The sequence below is a fragment of the Electrona antarctica genome (assembly GCF_951216825.1).
Source record: "Electrona antarctica genome assembly, contig: scaffold_25, whole genome shotgun sequence".
NCBI lineage: Eukaryota > Metazoa > Chordata > Actinopteri > Myctophiformes > Myctophidae > Electrona > Electrona antarctica.
Window position 1 is genome coordinate 3471576 of NW_027637034.1, and position 7817 is coordinate 3479392.

The 7817-nt window shown below is 42.3% G+C and overlaps 1 long non-coding RNA gene across 1 annotated transcript; it reads right to left on the reverse strand.

The window, feature by feature from the left end:
• Window positions 1–292: 292 nt before the first annotated feature.
• LOC306919492 lies at window positions 293–931 on the reverse strand. Its single transcript, XR_013789557.1, has 3 exons — window positions 802–931; window positions 521–712; window positions 293–425 (listed from the first exon to the last, which is right to left on the reverse strand). It is a non-coding gene; the product is annotated as an uncharacterized lncRNA (long non-coding RNA).
• Between the last annotated feature and the right edge of the window lie 6886 nt (window positions 932–7817).

The following is a 7817-nucleotide window of genomic DNA, read 5'->3' on the forward strand; positions in this document are numbered from 1 at the left end:
TAAATCTTCTTCCTTTCTAGGGCTTCAGAACAAAGGTCAGTAGTGGCAGGGTCCATCCACGGACACACAGGTATAGTATAGTTCTTACTTTAAAGTCACTTTCCACAGGGTGGGGGATTTAGGGGTACAGCCTTCAGTTTACAAGCCACACTTGAACACATCATGTCCAGCCGAGCCCAACTGACCTTTTCCAGGCATCAGAGCAAAGCTGCTAGAACTAGAACATATTGCCATTTCACCATCACCTTTGCATGCATATCTGCAATGTCTTTGGCCTTGGTCTCCAGGTGATCCTCCGTCACATCATCCACACAAACAGAAACAGGGTTGTCATCATCCAATTGTTCTGTAGTAGCATTAATCACACCAGGGACTCGAGGGTGTCGCCCGAATAGTGCACAATACGGTGTGTGCTTGGTTGACCTCTGTGTTAAAAAAAAGAAAAGAGAACAATCAATTGCATTTTACAGTTTCTCTCTGTTAAATATAGTTTCCATCTGCTGTAGTTACACAATATGACCTGTTTTGATGTGTTGATGGCAGCCACAATCCCCCTTATATGGACATCCCAGTCATGGTCTTCCCCACAGTACTTAGAGAGAGCGTCCTTGATGTTTTTATTCGTACGCTCATCCTGTCCATTGGCCTGGGGATGGTAGGCTGATGTGACACAGTGTTTCACCCCAAGGACCTCAAAAACACCACGGTTGAGCTGGAGACATATTCATTATACAAACAACATTGACATATATGCGTGATTTGATCAGTCAGTGTCACACATACACTTCTTTAAATATTTACCTCATTTACAAATTCACGTCCTTGGTCGGTGATTATCCGCTGTACAAGTCCGAAGTCCATTAGGATGTTGATAATCTTCCTGGACACCTCGGGGGCCGTTTTTGTGTACAGGGATTTTGCCACAACCCACTTGGTGAAGAGATCCGTGGCTGTCAGAATGAATCTGTGACACAATAAATCATATATACACATGTAAATATATGCTACATTCCTGACTGTCACTTTTTCCTTGCTTTAAAAACTAAATCAAAAAACAAAAACAAAAAACATTTACTTTAAAAAGGAACAGTTCACGCAAAGTTGAAAATACTGTCATCATCTACTCGAACGACAAGATGACATACTTTTTGGGTGAACTGTTCCTTCAAAGGAGGGTTACAACAACAATTCACAGAATATAATAATACCTCTTTCCCTTTGATGTTGTGGGAAGCGGACCGATCAGATCCACCCCAAGGACACTCCATGGTTCCTTGACATCGATCGGATGGAGGACAGGTGCGAGGGTCTTAATTTTGTTATGGCGCTGACAGCGTGGACACTCATCAACCTTTAAAACAGGGTATTAGAGTAATTTCTTAACAAGTACTTGTTATATGTGGAGCAATTATGTGAGGACTCAGGAGAATTAACAAGGCATCTGATCTAAGGGGCATTAAAACTACAATGAATAAAGAAACTTAATTTTTTCCAGAAGCATAACATAAATCTCTCACCCATTGTTTTACATCCTCGCGCAAGTTTTCCCAGTGGTAGGACATCGTGACCTTCTCTATGGTTCTCTTCAGTCCTGGATGACCTCCGGTGGCGAGGTTGTCGTGGCACTCCTTTAAGACCGTGGCTACCTCCTCTTTGGTGAACAACACCAGTCGAATGGGGTGGCAGAGTTTCCCCTGACGTCGGTAATACAACTTGTCATCTGATGAAGTAGAAAAACACAACATTTAGTGTATGTACAATAACGACATGGGTTACATTATGACTAAAAGCAATCAAATGGCCTTTAAATGTTGCAAATTGGTGGAATACATCATACATTACATATAGTACTTAGAAGGAATATAGACAAAACCTCATAGAGAACTAATAACCATTTACACTTTGTGTTGTGTTGTGTATAATAACTAGTGTAACAGTTGGCCGAGTGGTCAAGGCTCCAAAGAACAGTTCATAAGTCCAAGAATGTAGATGTTTCATATTTAATGTTTCCCAACATTTCCAGCCTCCCTTATATACCAAGTGAGACCCACCCACAATGATTAGTTATTGGCATAATCAACTAGACTCTGAATGTATTTCAAGGCATCAAATAAATCCCAAAACAATAACAGAATTAGGCAACACAGATACCATTAAAGGCAACAAACATCCCTGGCTGCTACAGCCACACCTCCAGGCCAGCTTGATGACAGTCAATTAATGGAAACAACAGCTGTGCAGTGTGTTTGTCATGTCAGTTTTACACTGTGGGGTCTTTTAGTGACTATAGGGCACAGGTTGCCCCGTGACAACTAGTATTACTACTACTAACCTGATGCCACTGTCCTTAAGTCACAGCAGGAGCAGAATAGTGGTGAAGCCTAAGCCTAATGCCTAACACCCAGACCCAGTCTTCGTCTGATATGCAGAAATAGCAGCAAGACAAACACCAATGGATAGGGGACCCATTTGTGTGTCACAGACCAATTTGTATGGGTTCCACTTGATTAAAAATCCCATTTTCTTTTCCTGCGGCAGCAGTGGCTCAGGGGTAGAGTGGCTGGAAAGGTTGCCAGTTCGAACTTGGGCTCCCCCAGAGTTAGTGTCAAAGTAGCCGCAATTTGCAACTCTAGATTTTTTTATAATGGGATGAATCTAGAGTTGCAATACCCTCCATTGACTCCCCACTCATCATTTTGCGTTTGCGATCTGCTTGTCTTAAACAACGTTAAACTCACCAACATTGCAGCTGTAGTCCAAGCTTGAATTATTCTCTTTCAATCTGCAAAGCTTGTTTTTCATAAAAATCCCCCGTAGACATGTTATGAGCTACTTTCTGTCAAGAAATTATGTGCAAGTGATTATTTTTCTAAGTGCTGGAGTTTGGAAGCGCTCGTCGTAAGTCACTGAACGTCCCTGCATGCATCTGTTTCGCATTTGCACATAATGCAGGAGGCAGCAGCGCAACCCCTTAATACAAACGAGCGCTTCCAAACTCCAACATTTCTTCTTCTTGACAGAAAGTAGCTCATAACATGTCTACGGGGGATTTTTATGAAAAACAAGCTTTGCAGATTGAAAGAGAATAATTCAAGCTTGGACTACAGCTGCAATGTTGGTGAGTTTAACGTCGTTTAAGACAAGCAGATCGCAAACGCAAAATGATGAGTGGGGAGTCAATGGAGGGTATTGCAACTCTAGATTCATCCCATTATAAAAAAATCTAGAGTTGCAAATTGCGGCTAGTGTCAAAGTGTCCTTGAGCAAGACACTGAACCCCTAATTGCTCCTGATGTGCAGGTTGGTGCCTTGCATGGTTTCTGCCACCATCGGTGTATGAATGTATGTGAATGGGTGAATGTAATGGACAATCTATGTAAAGGTGTGTGAATGTGAATGGTGAATGTAATGCAAATCTATGTAAAGCGCCCTGGATAAAGGCGCTATATAAATCCACAGCCATATGTATGTACAGTATGTGTGCGCACACACACACACACACACACACACACACACACACACACACACACACACACACACACACACACACACACACACAATGTTTAATACTGTCCTTTGCCCTACAGCTCACAGCTAAGTATGTGAGTAGAGACATCTCTTAAAAGTATTTCTTCTTGTATATGAGGTCTTGTTTTGTTTCTAATGAAATCTAAACCTTTCCACAATGGAGCCAAGGCAACAGACACACATGGACCAGGTCTCTGTTAAATAAATACATTTAAAATACACTTTACTCACTTACTTACTTGGTCTTACTTGGAGACTAACTTCAGTATCGATCGAGTCGTAATGTTAAAATCACGTTGTGTGACTTACCTTCCACTGTGTAGCTCTTGGATGCCTTCCTAATGACAGCCTTTCTGCTCTCTGGGTTCTTGTGGCTCAATGTGCTAGGGTGGTATGATGAAGCAGGACCAATATAGAACTTTATTTCCTCGAAAAGCATATTTAAAATATAAGTCTGTCTATCTTACTGACTGCAATATACGAATAAACGTGTTTCCGCATACATTTCCCACGAAACGGTCTAAGCCAATCACCCGTGCGTGCGTAAGGCGATACGTGATGACGTAGATCTCCTGCGCGACTCTAAGGAAGGACCCCGAGCAGATCTGGCACCCGAGCCGATTTGGTACCCACACCGGACCCACACAACAACATTACAGCGTGGTCTCAGTCTGTGTGTGGGGGAGAGAGAGGAGTGGAGGAGAAGAGACAGGCGATGCGATAAAATCAACAAATATAATTATCGACATGGATCCAAACAAGAGAAAGCGGAAAGGTGGCGCTGAACGTGAGAAAGGGGAAAAATGTCACAAACTAACCGAAATATTTGGCAGGCTTCCCCCCCCCCCCCCCAGCCAGTTGTCGTCTGAAGAAGTACCGTCAACAAGTAAGATTAAAGAAATGTAAACACAATATACACACTGCTGCCTGGTGGTGGTAACTGTTTCGTGGTGGTTGTTCAACATACTGGATTAAGTGGATAGTGGATTTGGGAGCATGAGATGCCAGATATATAAATTATTGATTGATATATTATTATTATTGATCAATGATAGAACACTTTGTTTTGTTCCATGGTGTAGGCCTACCTACTCAGTCCACTGTACCCTCAGACTTAGCAACAGCAACAATAACATTACTTTTGCACAATAGCACTCTGGTTGTTGTAAAAAAAGAAGAAGCAGCTTTATTCCACATTGTAGATTTATTTTCTGCAGTGCTCTGGACCTGGTACTAGTGGTACAGACTTACAGTGGTTGTTGTTGTTGTCTGACTGAGTCCTACTACTATGTCAACATAAAAGCTAGTAGGCCTAAGTAGTAAGCTACTACTACTACTTACTGTATATTATTTCCAGCCTTGGATTTGTGGATTATAGGGATCTCATTACCACAAGTAAGACGCGCAAACGCGGGAAGCGAACGCAGCTCGTAAATTGCAATAACAACAATTAGAATAAATTACGTACTTTTTAAGGTTTTTTAAATTAAATGTTTTTTCAAGTTTTTTTTAGTGTGTGTATGTGTGCGTGCGTGCTTCTTTTTTAGGGTTTTTTTTTTTTTAATTTTTTGTTTAAGTTTTTTTTTAAGTTAAGTTTGTTTTTAAGTTAAGTTTTTTGTGTGCCTTGTCTGTTTCATTTGATCATTATTACACAAAGTTTGGAAATAGAGAATACTACAGTATATCACTGACCAATAGAGAAAGTAATTAACACATTTTTCCCATTGTTTTTCCATGGTAATGAGACTATTACTAATTTAGTAATAGTAATAGTTGGTAGGTCTGGCCAAAAATACATCCACAGGACGGTAAAATGGAAATTAATTAATTAATTAACTCAAAACAAAAAAATTGAGTTAATTAATTAATTGGCTTAATTGGCTAATTGGCTTAATTGGCTCTAATTAACTCAAATGCTCTCTTTCCAAGTTCCGAACCCCACGAAAAGCTTAAGGAGTCGCTAATGTAAAGATGACCCAACCCACCCAGCTGCCAACCGGCAAAGAAGAGTGCATGTCTAGCCATGTCGCTTCAAGGCCCTGCAGAGTGTTCAAATCACAGTCTCCACAGTGGTGGGCTGCGCCACCTAGACGCCTCAGGTGTCACGATCTGGGGCTCTGCCCCTGCCCCTGCATTCCCCTATCTTCTACTCACCCCTCTTGATTGAGAGACTGGTTTCCACCTGGAGTTCCCAGCTGCAGGCCGGTTGCCCTAATGACTGGAGGGTATTTAGAGGACTGCTCTTGTTTAAGGCTTGGCCGGACTATTGTATCATCACTGTGAATGCATGACTTACTGTTGTGTTCCTGCTCGAGTATGTGTTTCGTTGTTTTTCGTTCTGTGAGGTGTACCTTTTTGCCTTCTGAAAGTAAAGTCCAACTAGTTATGCCTGCATTCTGTTGTCTCTCAGTTTTTGTTTCCTAATTGTCTCATGTCACATAAGAGGCTGCGCTTCTGACCCCCCCCCCCCTTGCGAAAAGGCAGCCTACTGTATGTGACTTCCATAGCAGTGGTGAAGCAGTTCTCATTTGTTGGTTCAGCATTATTATAAGATTGAGAGAGAATGAGATGACTCGTTGGGATGAAAGAATATGGGAATGATTGGACCATGAGTGAGTTCAATAATGTTCTCCTTGTTTGTTTTCATTTTGAGTCCGGGATTCTCTTTATCTATATTGCAAATTAAGAGTTTGTTTATGTATTTGTCAGATGTGATATTTTGTCATGCAGTGACATATCATGAATAAATGTCAAATATGTGCAAGTGCAACCACTCTCCTTCACAGCTCCACATTAAACGGTGTCAGATGCGACACAGTTTTCTGCCTTACAAAGGGAGGGACTTTTGCCCACGAAGGGAGGGACTTTCGCCCTATAGTTTTAGACCACAACGAAGGGGCGAACTTGAACTTGTGCTCCTTCCAGCCCCTCCCTTCGTGGGGCAGAAAACAGGGTTTTGTTTAAGATCACTGAAACTCTAAGCTTTATACTTATGCCAACATTATTTAAGTTCTGCATACTTGCTACTATCACAACAGAGCCCACATGTTCTTCAGGAACAGTATTTTCTAGTGATCATTAGACCCCTACTGGTTTTGTCATAATTAACAGATCAATGCAGCAGAGAGAATGCAGGCCATGCATCATTAAACAGTGTGTGTGTGTGTGTGTGTGTGTGTGTGTGTACACATGTGTGTATGCGTGTGTGTGTGTGTGTGTGTGTGTGTGTGTGTGTGTGTGTGTGTGTGTGTGTGTGTGTGTGTGTGTGTGCGTGTGTGTGTGTGTTTGCGTGCGTGCGTGCGTGCGTGCGTGCGTGCGTGCGTGCGTGCGTGCGTGCGTGCGTTTCTCTCCCCAGTGTCAAATGAGGTGCATATGGAGGGATTACATCGACGCATTGGCCTTGGAACGTCTCGGGATCCCCCGGGAGGAAGTCACTAATGTTGCTCTGGAGAGGGAAGTCTGGAGCTCTCTGGTGGAGCTGTTGTCCCCGCGACCCGACTACGGATAAGCGGTTGAAGATGGATGGATAGGCAATGCCTTAATGTTGGCCACTTAGAATTGGCCTGTCTCTGCCTCTCGTCCTGCACTTGGGTCCTATACGCTAATTGACTCGTCCGTGGCACGTTGAGCCACTCATGTGTTTCTACTCTTTTCCACACTCTCATCTTTCTGCATCTGTCTTCTTGGTTCTCTATCCGTTATTGTTTCTCTTCTTACACCTCCATCCTCTCTCTTGAGGCATTAATAGACTTGTGGTTAGCTTAGCTGGTAAAACCGTGTCCACTTTCAACTAAACGACCCAGCTTCTCTCTGCATCCCGGAGGGGACAAAGCTGGATGCACCGCAGTGACTTCAAACCCTATATATATATATATAGGGTATATATATATATATAGGGTATATATATATATATATATATATATATATATATATAGTGCAATATATAGTGATTTATTAAGCCTACTTGAGTAGGAAATACAACAAGTAGTTCTCACCATCAACATGGTCAGAATAAAGGGGATAAAATAGATACCTCTATTCTCTCTCTCTCTCTCTCTCATATCTCACGCCGTTATACGTTCGCGTTACGGACCGATTCATACTGCAGTAGGCCTACTAGCGACCTGTTTCCTACCTGCTGCTGCTCCATCTGTCTGTCATTGTCAAACAACCGGACGCGGTCATTTAATTATTTAATATCTCCGACTGACGCAGACCCCACGCACAAGAGTGACTAATCATCTGGCAAACTTTGTTGTTAGCCACCTATAGGCAGCCGAGCCTAATGC